Source organism: Engraulis encrasicolus, chromosome 13 (assembly GCF_034702125.1).
Source record: "Engraulis encrasicolus isolate BLACKSEA-1 chromosome 13, IST_EnEncr_1.0, whole genome shotgun sequence".
NCBI classification, from domain to species: domain Eukaryota; kingdom Metazoa; phylum Chordata; class Actinopteri; order Clupeiformes; family Engraulidae; genus Engraulis; species Engraulis encrasicolus.
In genome coordinates, this window is record NC_085869.1 from 17,187,718 (window position 1) to 17,203,062 (window position 15,345).

At 42.1% G+C, this 15,345-nt stretch overlaps 1 protein-coding gene across 1 annotated transcript in view; it reads left to right on the plus strand.

The window, feature by feature from the left end:
* The first annotated feature begins 2,881 nt into the window (after positions 1 to 2,881).
* The window catches only part of tbl1x (transducin beta like 1 X-linked), a 32,884-nt gene continuing 20,420 nt past the window's right edge, over positions 2,882 to 15,345 (plus strand). The window contains exon 1 of the mRNA XM_063213293.1: positions 2,882 to 3,509. The gene's annotated coding sequence lies outside the window, so the exon portion shown is untranslated. The remainder of the gene's footprint in view (positions 3,510 to 15,345) is intronic.

Consider the following 15,345-nt stretch of genomic DNA (forward strand, 5'->3'; position numbering starts at 1 on the left):
TGAGCTGTGTTTATGGGAAAGCTTACAGCATTTCACACCACAGAATAAACAGCAGACCCAATTGACGGCATGGATTATTTTGATTAAGTGATAACTCCTTTGCAAGGCCGTTGCATTATCATTATGCTTTGTTGATATTCTTGGAAGTTCATTGTGTAGCTACTTAACAAGTAAAAAAGTTGATAATAGGTCATTGACCACCACTATGCAGCAGACAAAGGCAAAGTACAGTAACTAGGTAGGCCTACCGTAACTTGTCACAATTTCAGTTCAGACTAACAATGGTCTTCATTACACCTCCTTTATCTTGTGACAAAGCCTTGTGGTCCAAATATGTCCCTTTTAGACATATTGATGCCAAATTTGTAGTAACTACAACATCCAACCTAACACCAAGGCTTTGAAGGATTTTTTCTCAGTTTCAATGTTGGCGTAGTTACTGCACTTTGCCTTTGTAGGGCAGTATGGTGTAGGCCTACTAAAGGTTTATTATTTTCAGGCATTTTTTCATTCTCTAGACATCGTCCCTACATGTTCTACTTTTGAGCTGATTTTAATTCAATGTAATGTTTTAAGTGAGAAATATTATTCATAATGTGTTCATTACTTCATCTAAATGAAGGCTGTGTTATCATTAAAGATTAAACATAGAAATATTTGATGGAGAGGCTTAATGACAAGACACATAATAATTCTATTCCATATGTCCGCATGTTCTGTTAAAATATAGATTCAGAATGTTGAATATTGAAGCTTGGAAGCACACATGTGGTTGTTTCCTGGTGTGAAGGGTAGCAGAATTTTGAAAGGGCATATCACAATACTGCGTTCTTGCACCTCCATACAGTATCATGACTCTGTGCGATTTCTCGGTTCGATACAATATCGTTACAGAACCAGAAATACTCTTTATTCATGAACAGGGCCCATACATGTGTGTACACATACATATTCAGCGTGCCATGAATACTCTATGGGGCAAACAGCAATATGACATACAAAAAAATCTTTAAAATAGGCCTATCTATTTAAAGGTTTTGGCTTTCTGTGGGCTAATCCTTCAGATATCACATTGTCTTTATAGGCTTGCTTTCTTTTTCTTTATTCAAGTAAGTACCACTGTCATGAATGGCATCGATAGCTTAGCTGAGCTCTTTCGCCATGTCTTCTAAACCACAGACAGGCATTTGGTGCTAGATCATGCTTTCCCATGAGTGAGTGTACATTTGTTCTGTACACAGTTCCCCGTATAGCAAAACAAGGTCGCATGACATAACATCATAAAACCCCTTAATGCGTCTCCTCCCATCTGAGGCTGGCTGTGGGGGATGGGCGCCGCCGCCGGTGAATGGGGGATGGGCAGTGTATAGTGTTACTGTTTACACAAAGCCTGGCCTCAAACATACAATCTTTGAAGGGAGTATTGTTCAACACTGGATCCCAGATTCATTCTCCCCCCATCATGTTTTGTGTTCAATGTCCGAATGAATGAACAAAGCTATGTGGATTAGGTCCAATGTGTCGATGACTGTTGCAGCACACACAGACACACCAGACACACTCACTCACACACATGCACAGCCATCGAGTGAAGGAAGGGGGTTGGGGGAACTGGTGTGACACTCAGCTCCCATCCCCCACCACCAGATATTTCCCTCCCTGCCCTGTGCTGTCTAGAAAGGTCATGTGACCCCCATCAGTCTCCAGGGGTGGGGGAGGGGAGCAGATTGAACCTGTTCTTTGTTAGGAGGTCAGCACGAGCTTCATGGCAGGAAGAGTTACCACAGTCCTCCAAATAGCTGGGCACAGGGAAATTAGGCTACCAAGAAAATCTTGCTCATCATTTAAAAAAAAAACAAAAAAAACATGTAGTGTTGTACACATGAATGTGCTGAATTTCATTTACTAGTAGTCATTATTACATGTGGGTGACAAGTTGTCTAGCTGTGCAGAGCTTGCCCTGGCATATACAGTACATACAATAGGCTATATGAGTGCCTGCTAAGTTAACTTGTATGGACTGCAGAAATCATGTGTTGACATATATACCATTATAGTCCTGCAAAGCCTGCATTCCTCTATGAAATTAATGTATTTTGTAGACTATCTGTATCTCTTATTAGCACACCAATGATAGCCTATGACACACCATCACATCATATGCTATTCTATTTTTAAGTGCTTAGAACATTTGAAGAATAGAATAGAATAGACTTGAATAGAATATAATAGAAAATAATAGACAATACAATTCGGATTGTTCTAACATGTAGCCCAGTCAGATTGACTACATTTTGACAATTCAAGAATGTACCATAGTCTTTATTACTGTATCATAATTGTTCTTCAATGTAATTACATAATGGAAAAAATGAGTGAATATTTGCGCAGATATTACGATACATACGGCACACAGAGGAATGTGTCACACTAATGTAGAGCTGTAATGATGTCAACTTGTTATTTACTTTCCAAATCTCAATGACTGAGCAAGGCGAAGAGAGAATTAATCAACCACTATGTGACCCGGCAGGCGGAAAAGAGAGGCATGGGGGAGGGGAATCTACTCTAGATAGAAGGTTATATTGTAGAGCTGGTCAAGTAATAAGTTACATTTTTACACTTTTTAAAGGCTACCATTTGACAATAGTTACTATTTACTCAATATAACACATGTCCCCGACAGTTTATTGGATAAGAACCGTTAAAGAGCAGATAATGAAGCTAAGGCAAAGGAGTTAAAAGGTTGGAGTGTAGGCCTATGAGAGAGGATTCACTTTTGCAAGCAGTGTTTTTATCACAAAATGTAGCCTAACTTAATGCATGGTCGTTTTTGTAGGCGGTAGGCTGCTAATGTAGGTTAATTTGCTAGCGTGACTGCAATGCATCTGCTACAATGTGCAACAATGTAACGCAGGGCACGCTACATTGTAATAGCCTAGGTGTTTTTGTTTGTTCGCTACAGTAGCCTCATACAAGAGGGTGCATAGATCAAAGACGCCTCCGATTACTGTTTGATTGTGGGGGTTATAGAAGACTCTGTGCCAGGTCTGGATGTTTATTTGCTCCAAAGATGTGGGCCTTGTAAATAAACAGGTTTAAGGTCAGGTGCTGATTTTTCCATTGTGGGTCACTGACGCCCCTCCACCACCACCACCACCACCTCCGCCCCTTTCTCCCCTCTCCCGCTCACTCTCAGAGTGTAAGCTGCAGTCTTACAGCTCCATTCTCAGAAACACCGAAAACTCCAGTCATTTCAAGGCTCATTCAGGCACACTTTAGCTGCCACAATACCCCTGGCGTACCAAGTAACCTACCTCGAGATTCGCGGTCATTCTGTCTTCGTTTAGCCGCGAAAAGCAGCAGAAAAGGAGTCAGTTTGTCATAGTTAAAATATTACGGCGAAAATGGGGGGAAACTCGTCGTTTGCGCACTGAAGTTGGGTCTTTCCTTGTGGAAGTGAAAGAGGAGGTGGCGTGAGTACCACGAGCTCACTCGCTCTTTGAAAGGTAAGAAACTCTCTTTTTTGGTTGGCGTTAAGTTTTCACTCGAAGACCAAAGTATCCGTAGGCTATTACTTATTGTAGCCAACGTAAGACCCAAGTTCTTACCGAACACTGAATGGTACATTGTATCATTGCAATGTTCTTAGTGGACATTTAAAATGATCCACACTTTTAACCCGAATGTATGCCAGTTATTCGGACGTGGACACACTTTGAAACAGACAATACGAGCTTGTAAATGATCTGTTGCCTGTGCAGTGTCGTGGACCCTTTATTGGCATTTCACATATTGGTATAATAGGCTACACATGGTGGTTTCCATAAGTATCCAACACGTTTTGTCCAATAATCTAAAATAGCCCATTTGTAAAGCAAAATGTCCATGTATACAGTTCGGAAGTGCAAGCGTGGGGGAGGGGAAGGTTCAGTAACGTTGAAATACAGCAGATACTGTTTCTTGCTTCCTTGACGTTGCATGATGGTCTCTTTACTTTTACGCGATAACTAATAACCGTTTGTCTCCCTTATCAAATGGATCACACGTATTCCTTTTATCCACTTTGTGTGGTGTTGGTATATCCTTCTTGTAAGGTTATCAGTATGCGCGTGCAGTTGAAGTGTAAGGAAGTCCTTTGTTGTTGTTAACCTACTTTTATCCCAGCCTGTTTCACATTCAACTGTTAAAGCATGCGTTATGGGGAAGAACTAACCCCTAACTTAAGTGTAGTTCTTGGTCTAGTAGTTCGAATTTGGCCTGAATGCACCGATGCATTTCCAAAAGGCTCCTGAGGCCTAGGCTACTGCAGAGCACATGGCCTACTAAGGCTATAGGCCTACGGTCACTATTTCATCACCTGTTGATCAGGCCTCGTGGTGCCAAGTTGTTCTTATCCCTAGCTTCATCATAATGGACAAAATTGAGGTTGGATGCCTTCAACAGGGAGTTGCCAAGATTGTGGTGGTATTCCTTTACTATGTTGTCATGGGTTCGTTCTGATGAGATGACGCCTCTGTCTGGGTCCTCTAACCTCTATCATTGAGGTGTAGACTAGCTGTTGACAGCACATGCTGTTCTATTCAATTTGTCACCCAACAATAATCATATTTACTGTAAAATCAATACTGCGCTTCTCTAAGCTGTTTTTGGAAATGTAGGTGTCCTGAGAAAACATGCTGTAATTTGTTAAGTGAGAGTGGAGAACTCTGGCAAGTCTGTAGGCCTATGTTTTTGCTTGGAGAGAGGGAGGTGTTTAATTGCATATCTTCAGGTTTTTTTAGCATACACAGACTATATATTTTGCTTTAAAAATATATTATGTCTGATTACTTCTTGAAGAACAGCAGTCAACTGGCAGCCAATCCATCCTTCAGAAATGACACATCTATATTTTTATCTGCTTAGTGACTTTACATAGGACAGAAGAACATGTCCACCAATTACAAACTGCGAGAAACCCACTTTGGTTAAGGAATCTTCTTCCCGCCAGCCAAAAAAATAATCTCTCGCTGTAAAGCCTGGGTCAGAGAAGGTCTATTTCACTACAACATCATCAAATCTGTACACCTGAGAGGAACCTGTGTGGGTGGAGATGCAGTAGAATTTGAATTGTGAGGTCAAAGGTGTTGGAAGAGGACACAAGATAGTTTACTACAGACAGGCACTGATATGCTAATCATCAGTACCCCATTTGCTTGTTTCCCATGGCTGCATGGTGACTTATACCTGTTGATATTTGCACTGTGTATAGATATCTATATCAAATGGCAATGTGAGGTAAAGAACCTCAATTGCTTCCATGGTTTGTTGTTGGATATGTAGATAGGGGTAGCCCAGCCAACAAACACCGAAATCTTAGAATAACTCAATTTACTCTCATGACTACTCTCATGATTCTTACATGATTACTCTCACGCTTTGGATAAAAAATGAAAGCGTCAGCAAAGTGTTATGTAATGTAATGATAACCAACGACACTGAAGGATTTGATTAGTGGAAGTATTGTCTGTCAGCTTAGCAGTTCCACTTGTGTTCAATTGCCTTTTTGTTGTGTTATTTTCCTCTTCTGGCCACAATAGAGAGTAAATGGGCTGTGGGTAGCATTTGAAATACGGCTAGCGCCACACAACTATTAGAGAGCTGGGGTGCATCCCAATAAGTGACCTTGCCTCCTCCACTTGTGCTTGTCTCCTCGTCCCACCTCCTGGCCCCTCCTCCGTGGAGAAAACGTTAAAGTTTCCCAGCTGTCAGCCTCGCCACAACAACTTTTGAGGGACTGTTTTTCATTCACCATCCCAATTGCAAATGAGAAAAAGACTTTACAATTGAGCTTTTGCAAGATATTGAAATATAATGCTGTTGTCAGTGATGTCATCATGACGAGAAGCAAGTGGAGGAGGCAAGTGGAGGAGGCAAGGTCGCATATTAAAACGCACTCCTGGTGTTGGTAAAGGAGCATGGACCGTCTTGAAGCAGCTGGGAAAGTTTGATTTGGAAGTAGAGATGCACCGGTTCCAAGATCAGGATCCGGATCCGGCAGGATAATAGGTTTTTTCACAGGATCCGGTTCCAGGATCCGGTAGCCGAGGCTTTTCAGTCAAAATAGTTTGAGCCAACGTGATAAAAAGGGCCCACGTGTGTGAGTAGGCTATGTGTTTCAACCCTTTCGTAGGATCCGGTATCCGGTTCCGGATCCGGCAGGATCTTAGGCAGTGGATCCGGTATCCGGCAGGATCCTAAAAATCAGGATCCGGTGCATCTCTATTTTGAAGTGTGGCTTGTGGAAAAGCATGCACTCAATCCATGGAATGTCTGACACTACTATCTTCTGTGACGACACATTTCCATGTTCCATGTTCCAGATTCTTTTCTTGCCGCACCACCAGAGAGGAATGTATATATGCTTTCTTTGCATGTCCATAAGCTTAATGGCCACAGTATATAACCAAATGATTCAAACAGTAAATTATCATAGACCTCTGCTGTGTGACATTGATCAAATGCTACTGATTCGCTGTTCAGTCTGTGATCCAGGCTACTTCTTGAAGCGTTGTAAAAGACCATCCTCCTAATCACCTCTCAGATCATTGGCGCAGACAAACTATGAAACCTAACTGTTGCTAAGCAGCCTTTATGAAGAGACTGACGTGCATAGCCAGTGCAGAGACGAATAGCCCAGGTCACCTCTTGCAAGAATGACATTCACACCATGGCAAGTCAAAAGTGCCAGGCCAGGTGGAAGCCATGTTTGAGTCCGGCCTGTGTCGTATGTGTCCCAACTCTTTCCCCATCTCTCTCCTAGTAGTCTCCTGTCCCACGCTTCACTGTAGGCTACTATCCTAAACAAGCATTAAAAGCCCGGTTGACTACCAGGTTTGGTTAATTGAATACAAAATGTACAAAACTAACATCATGGAATGAATCAATTAGAAAAGATAGCCTTTATGTCTTGATATCTAAACAAGTAGTGCTCTTCTTTGAAAGGTAGCTCAGACGCCAAGAAAATGTGTACTATTGCTTAATGCAAATTAAACGGCTAACATTTTGAGGGGGGAAAAATAACGGCATATTTATATTCCATTCAACTCTGATCCTGAAAACATCTAAGTTATATCTGACAGAAAGAGGTACAATACCTACACACATGTGACAGGAGCAGCAGTCCTCTATGGTTTTATAGAAGCAAGTATTCACATAAAGTAAACCAGCTATTAAATCCATTTGGATTGCCATCCAATATTCCCATCATTTTTTACAATTGTTGGCATTACCAAAAGCACACATGAAGCATATCTTTTTTTTCTTTTTTAACATTTGATGTAGTGATTTTATTTTTGATAAGAGTCCAGAATGTGTGTTAAATGATGTCTCTCAGTTACTGTAGGCTACTGTATGTCAGCTATTCCCAACACCTAATGTTTTCTCACTTGTTGTGTCTTCCTTGTGCTTTTGAAGCATGCACTGTACTGCATGGCTGCCTGCCTGCCTGCCTGCCTGCCTGGGAGTGCTGTGCTTGGGTTGAACTGAGGATGCTGATTAACATTTCAATCTCTTCCCATTTCTTCCTCCCTGACCTTCATGTCAGATGGTGCAGAGGGGGTGGGGGGAGCATGAATGGTGGTGGTGGCGGCGGTGGTGGTGGTGGTGAATAAAGTGGAGCGGGACGGGAGGTGCTTCTGGGTGGCACTCACAGCTGTTGACAAGAAATGCACAGCCTTTCAGATCACTATGGCAACAAAGTAGTTATTTACTGGACTGAGAGAGAGGGGGTGTGTCATCTGGTGTGAGCTGTAAGATTATACGTGATGGAAATGGTGCTGGACAATGGATGATCAAAAACATTGTAGTGTCTTTTTTTTTTTAAAGAAAATTCTGTTGTCATCCATAGGTGTTTTGCTGCCAGGCAACTATAAGAAGGCTTTTATAAAATCTGGTACATGTTGGTTTGAAGAATTCTGTTGAAGAGCTCTGTTACAGTTGTGAGGCTTGATACATGTTTACAGTGTCTATTATTTTTATTCATGAGTCTTAATTGTTAGGGCTGTAACAATAATGGATTGAAGTGAGAAATCGTGATGCGCAGAGAGTCATGATACTGTAACGTGATGCAAGAAGGCGGTATCGTGATGTGCCCTTTCAAAGGTTCAAGTTCAAATTATGTGTAGCCTCTTGTATCCGATTCTACCTATAAACGATCATCAAAAAGTTAAATTTTAAAATCATGGGGTGTATTAAATAGTATGCTAAAAATCATGATAAGAATTTAATCGTGAGTTGAGTGTATCTTTACAGCCCTACTAATTAGTTTAACCTAGAATGGAATGTTGCATAGGATGACAAAAAGTGCCATCGCTCATTGTGTCACATGCAGCATCTTAACTAATATGCTCCTCTTAGAAAAATCTGTGTTTGATAACGAGGTATCAGTTTTAGCATTTTGGCATGCCATATAGGTGCAAAACATCTGTAGAGAGACATAACCGGAGTTACGAAATGTACAGGTAAACTGAGAAAGGTTGACGGCAGCAAGTCTTAACAGGCCTTTTACAAACGCCCCATTGAATCAATTCACACCTGTAAATGCGGTGGTAGGCTTTGGGTTTCTGAGGGAGACGTAATCAAAGCCGCCTCAATGAAGCAATAAAGGTCATTTGAGCAATCAGTTGGAGTAGAGTAGGGCAGAGCAGTCCCAAGACTGCCAAATAGCCCTTAGCCTTAGCTTCCCTGGCAACCGCCTCTTTGGGTTCTTTCTAATATGCGAACTCCCATCCTTCCTTGCTCACTTTCCTGCTTGTGGCCTTGTGATGACGTCGCTAACCACAGAATTGTATTTCAATATCTTGCAAAAGCTCGATTCTAATGTCATTTTCTTATTTGCAAATGGGATGGTGAATGAAGAACAGCCCCCCCAAAAGTTGTTGTGGCTAGGCTGACGGCGGGAAAGCTTTATTATTTTCCTTCAGAGACGGGGCGTCAGCAAAATGCGAGGCCACAAGCACAGGCTGAGGATGGGAGTCTGCATATTGGAAAAATACTCTTTAACTCTAAACCAGTGATTCTCAAACTTTTTCACGCCGAGGACCACTTTGTCCCCCAAAAAATGTTCAGGGACCACCTGTCAACTTTGACAGTTGATGGGTGCTAATTTGACACTGCTAATTTCAAAAAGATCACTTACTTTTTATTCACAATACAAGCCATTCTTATTGTGGTGAAAATAAGACTTTGGCTATGTTTAGTCTATATTTGTAACATAATTTGAAACCTAATGCTATCTTGTCTTGGCAAAGCAGAAATCCCCTCGCAGACCACCTGAGCTCTGTTGTGGACCACCAGTGGTCCCCGGACCACACTTTGAGAAGCACTGGTCTAGACCAGAGGCTCCCATACCCATGACGGGGTCCAGACACATTTTCTAGTAGACCGATTTTATTGCAGGGGGTGGGGAGGAAGGGGTTAGATTGTTGATGCATGTGAATAGATAGATGTAGTCTACACTATAGCAATTGTTCTCAACCTTTTTTGAACAAACGCCCCTCTGGCCTCAACACAAGCCTCCCAACGCCCCATTGACCTCATCATGAGCCCGACAACGCCCCCTGTAGTATTAAAAAATTAAATGGACTAAAGGGTGGTTTATGCCTCGAGATCAGCGTCCCTGCGTCATGATGCCGGGAGTGAAGCCCCCCCCATCACGCAGGTACTCTGGGGCACCTCCCCGAAATTGTGTCTCGACGCAGGGATAATGCAGACAGCGACGGCGTGGAGGGCGAAAATAGGTCTCTGATTGGTCCTCTCGACCAGCCTGCTCTGTCCTCGAGTCGAGAGAACAAGCTACTTCCTTGTTCTAACCTTCGTCGGTCTACGGACTGTGAGCTCTTCCTTAAATAAGTTGCCCGTGCTTTGTCGTTTGATTTATTTACACGAACCAAAGACAACACGTGCGCTTGCATGTTACGACGCTGTTTCGAATTGAGCCGAAGTTATTTGGACAGTTGAACAGTGTTCCGAGGTAGAGGAAACATTCTGCTTCGTGCGACCTATCCTCGACAAATGAGCCACTTCTTGGTTCCAAACTATGCGCTGGCTGCGAGTGCGATCAAAAATGCACGTGACATAAATATGTAATGTTTCATTTTCATTGTCGTCGACTCTGTGAAGCTGAAAAACAACCGAGGCGTCTAGATTACTCTTTGTATTGAAGGCAGTTTGAGCCTGAAATGACATCGCGCAGACGGCGCTTCAAAGCAGGGCATAAACCAAAATTAACTGCATCATGGCAGGGACAACCTCACTCCGTGGCACTGAAAGGAAGTATAACCTGCCCTTAATGCACCCCAATGGCTACTAAGCACCGCCCCCTCTCAGCTGAATCCTTCCCCAACGCCCCCTAGAGCTCCACAATACCCCCAGGGGGGCTGTGCTACCCCCGTTGAGAAACACTACTCTATAGTTATCTACTGTGTGTCACAGAAAGAAATCTGAACACTCTCAGACCTCACTGCCACAGATGTGTAAACTTACCTCGGTCATATGAACGGACTGTGGAACTGAATGTACATTTCTTTCGTACTTAGTAAGGGGCATTTAAGACTAAAAGGTCTGTATCGCTGTAAAATATCATAAAATATCTATAAACAGTCAGCAATCAGTGGAGTAGAAGGCATGTGGTATGTAATGTGAACAGGTTTCATTGACAATACCAGAGCAACTATTAAAAAAATGTCAGTGTGCTTTGTTCTCAAGAACATTTGATTCTCTTCAAGACTAAAAGTCAACAAATGCCTGTGTAGTAGTGACTGATGTAAATGTAGGATCCTTTTAACTGGGGTCAACCCCTCCCCCCAATTGAATCCGTCCAGAAAGAGGCAATTCCCTGAGAGAGAGACTGGGAATCCCTGCCCCTCCCCCACACCATAGCTACTGCCCATCCCCCACTCACTGCCCCGGCTTCCTTGTGGCTGTCTGTGATTGTCGAGGCCGATTCATTCACCCGTGTTGTGGCGGGGACAGACATCTAGAATGACTGTGGTACTAGTTACCTGTTACTCATTAGTTATACTCTCCTTGCCCCCCCCCTGCTTCTGAGACTGCGGTGCATCCAGAGGCTTCAAAAGAAGGTTTTTTTCAACAGAGCAGTTCAAGAGAAAATGGCTGCTGTCTGTAGGTCTTGTTTCCACATCGGCCATGAGGCAAGAGTTGTGAGAAAATTGGGTTTTAAAGCATGTTGAAGTAGCTAGTGGCTTTCTATATGTGTGGGGGGAGGCATGCTCCATCAGTAACGTTAAGCCACTCAAACCCTCGCATTGGTTTTGGCAATGCTGTCCTCCTCAGATCTGAGCATTTGCCTATGATTGCGCTTCCTCTTCCTCCTCCTCTCATAATAGCTTCCTTGTAGCTAATGTAACTGTTCAGGTTGTTACTATAATAACACTTTTCTATCCTGAGCCATTTTATATAATGCATGTCAGTATTTGTGATCGTTTTCTTGTCATGAATTGCTACAGAATGTGTTGCCTAGATTTAGTTGATTGTGGACCCATCACAGCATGGACTATGTGGTAAGGCATTCTTGCTGGGGTGAACAATGCTGTTTTTAAAATAGATTTGGTTAAAAGCAGCGCTGGAGTGTCCTTGAGTTCTGCGCTTTGAACAAAACCATCCGGGTCTATTTTTAGAGCAGATTAGCCAGCAGAATTGAGCATGAGCCTTTGAGAGTGAGATTTCCTCTTTTTTTTTCTCCACATTCTTCTATGACCCTTATCGCTGCAGCAGCTGCTGGATGCTGGCTTGGCTTTACTATCCCCCGGCGGCTGCACACTGATATTAACATCTGATTTCTTAGCAATTGCATAAGTGATGCCCATGTGGATGAGTTGGTTTTCACAGGGAGATGGCAACATGCGTGGGTGTTAATGTAAATTGCTAAACATAGTAGGCTATGTAGTGCAGAAAAATCTTGAGACAGAATGACTCAAGGTGGGTGTCTGTCTTTCATTTTTGGCATATTACATTGACATGAGGCATATCATGCATTCAGATCAGATAAAGAGATTACAGTTCTATGTGTGTAATTAGAAGTTTAGACATATTGAGCATATTTGAGTGAGTATGAAGTAGAGACCGACCGATATGGGTTTTTCTATGGCCGATGCCGATATTTAGAGGTCAGAGTCAGCCGATGGCCGATGTGACTGGCCGATTTTTTGGGCCGATTTTTGAGGCCGATATGCTATCATATTATCCTTAATTGGCATGCTAAAAATATACCGGTATATAAACAATATTCTTTTTCATTTATTTATCCATAACATGTGTATTTTATTAATTAAAAGTAACATGTTCTATTTACACACTTAATATTCATAAATATAGGCCTAGTAGAAATATTATGTATTATGTATGTAGTGAGGGCAGAATACAGGAAAATAAACAAGGGGCCGGGCCGCACATTAGCGGTGACAGCCTATTGTGTGATGACCGGTTCAATGTAACAAATACACAAGGGAGGCAAAAGCTGTCTGGTGGCCCATGATTTATTTCCAATATTTTCAAGAGGCAATGTAAGAAAAAACACAAATTGCATAAATATTATTGTGTCAGTGTATGAATTATCCACATGTACATGGTTAATAATTAAGCTTATTATTAATTGTTATTTATTATTATCTTGTTATTTTATTGTTGCCTACAATCATTCAATGCATGTTTATAAGCTGTTTAATTTGTATTTAATTCTTATTATAGCCACCACTACTTGCTGTTCCCCGGCACTTAATGGGTCAATGTGAAACTCGTGCTGATCCAATCAGATCAAGTGCCTCTATCTCACATTCACGCAGGCAGCGATGTAAACAAAGGCAGCTCTCCTCTCTGTGCCTCCCTCAGTTTAAATGAGCAAGTTCTGTCGTAACCTAGCATGTTTAGCTAACTTGCTACAGCCTTCAAAGAGGCAATTTTACAGGATGGATTCACAAAGCTATCAAAAAATAATGTCACGTTTGCGAAATGTGCTTACATTACAGCATGATACTATTCCAACTGTGGGTTAAAGTCACAAATAAAAGTGCTAAGCAATCGCTAACGCTAACCGCTATTCAGTTTGGAGTGTTTATAAACAGCTGTTGACTGGTGACTGTTGCCGTAACTGGCTCCTGTTATTTGGTGACGGACGGTGATAACAATGAATGACATAATATGATTACTACCAAAGCGCCGATTACATTTTGTTTTATTAACAAGGTGATAAAATAGTACCCAAACTACCTCGGCCCCGACTGAAACTTGAAAAATATCTTAGCATCATGCTTTAGTTCCCAGCCTGTCATGAACTCAACAGTGACACATTTTGCAAACTAGTTCATCTACAATATTGGGATTGACATAATCACAGATTCAAGTATATTTTCAAAAGACTCCCAACAACTCCAGAAAGTTGCAATGGCGATTTAATAGATAAAATCCATGCGTCTCAATTTCAGGGATAGTCCTTAGGTCAGTAAAAGGCATCGTGGTCACACACCACAAGCAGCTTTGATTTCAACTCCGTTGCCGTTGAAAACAAATAGACATGGGGTGAAAGTCAATCACATGTCAGAAATGCATCCTTTTTTGTTAACATTTCGCTCAGATTTTAACTTACTATTGTATTTTTAGAGCTAAACTTCACACTGGTTACCACCAGTATTGGGGCTCCGAGTAGCTGCCCGCTGATGTGCCTGATAGACAGGTGTGCCTGACAGAGAGGTGTGACGTTCACGAACGAGTCGGTTCTTTTGAACGGCTCCCTGAAGTGAACTAGGGTACAGGATCACAGCTGGGGGTGCCACTCGATTGTTATTTCGTTCGCTTTTCACTAATTTTAAGCACGTGACCTCGACCTTAAAATCGGCGCAACCAAATGAGAAAATCGGCCGATGCCGATTAATTACAAAATAGCAAAAATCGGCCGATTTAATCGGCCGGCCGATCGATCGGTCGGTCTCTAGTATGAAGTCAATTTCTGAGTATGACTGTGTTGTCATTGGGAATCAGGTCGAATATAGGTCGCTCAGCTAGATATAAGCTTAATATGATTTCCCTAATGTCTTAAGAAAACATATTTGCCCATTGTTAGCTACGGTGGGTAAGCCAAGCAGCTTAATTGCTTCAAATCTGGGTGCCAATGGCATTATGACCCAGAAGAGGTACTGTGCAAGGTCGTTGTGGTCATGTTAAAATGGGGACATAGCCATGTGGTTGTTGCGCTGTGCATTGTGTGGCAAGTGTACAATGACGTGAATAATGTCATGGGCACTTGTTTCACACTACAAGGTGCATCTTCATGTCGTCTTCTGGTGCCACATTTTGTGCGGCTGCATGACATGTCATGGTATACAAGGAGCAAAATTAAGCTTGTGGTAGAAATCCAATAATGATGTCACAACCTCATTTGGTCATTTCTAACGGTAGTGGTATGAACCACAGAGTAATTGGCAACAAAAATGGCAAGGAATTCATCACTAACACCTTGCAAACCTTGCAAACAAAGTGCTTGCATTCCTCAAGGATAGTCGACCACGTCAAGGCTAAACACCTTTGACAAATGTGTTCTCCTTATGGTCAAGCAGTGATGCTCTTGACTTGTCACAATGAAAGGCCCATTGGTATTCATCATGACCCATACTTAACATTTGATTATAGCGATTAGCAGCTACCAGAGACTCTGCGAGGCTAAGCACATTTTACCCTCTCCACCTATTTTCTCCCCCTGCCCTGTAACAGTCCGTATGCAGCTAACAATTTGCCAACACCTCATGAAAGATGATTTCAATTCATGTTCTCTTAATCCGTAATTATCCAAAATGCAATCTGCCAGCAACTAATTGTAGAAATTTAAGCCATATCTTCATTTGTGATTGTACTGCTGGGTCATTTCATGTGAATCAAATCATACACTTGTATTGCTTTCAAGCTGACTAGAATGGTCTGGGTGCCTGTGCCTGCACCAGTTGCATTCGGCACTTAAGTGCTTAACGGAGAACCATCCACTTTCATACCGGGCTCTGAAAATTTCCGCATGTGACTGTGTGTTACCTGGATGAACCTGCTGACGTGCACTTGGTCGTTACAGAGAATTATGAAGTATTTTTCCGTTTGCAACAAGGTGTGAGACCAACACGGTTTTAGTCGGCCTGAATGCGTCATTTGAGGTCCAACCGACCCGGATTTTAATTTAACTTGCCGTGCCTTTTCAATGGCAAGCTAGAAACCCAGATCTGTATTAGCATGAATCTCCCACAATATTAAACAGAAACAGACTAAGGAAATTGTAGTATAGCTGTAATAGAGTAGTGTTTGAGT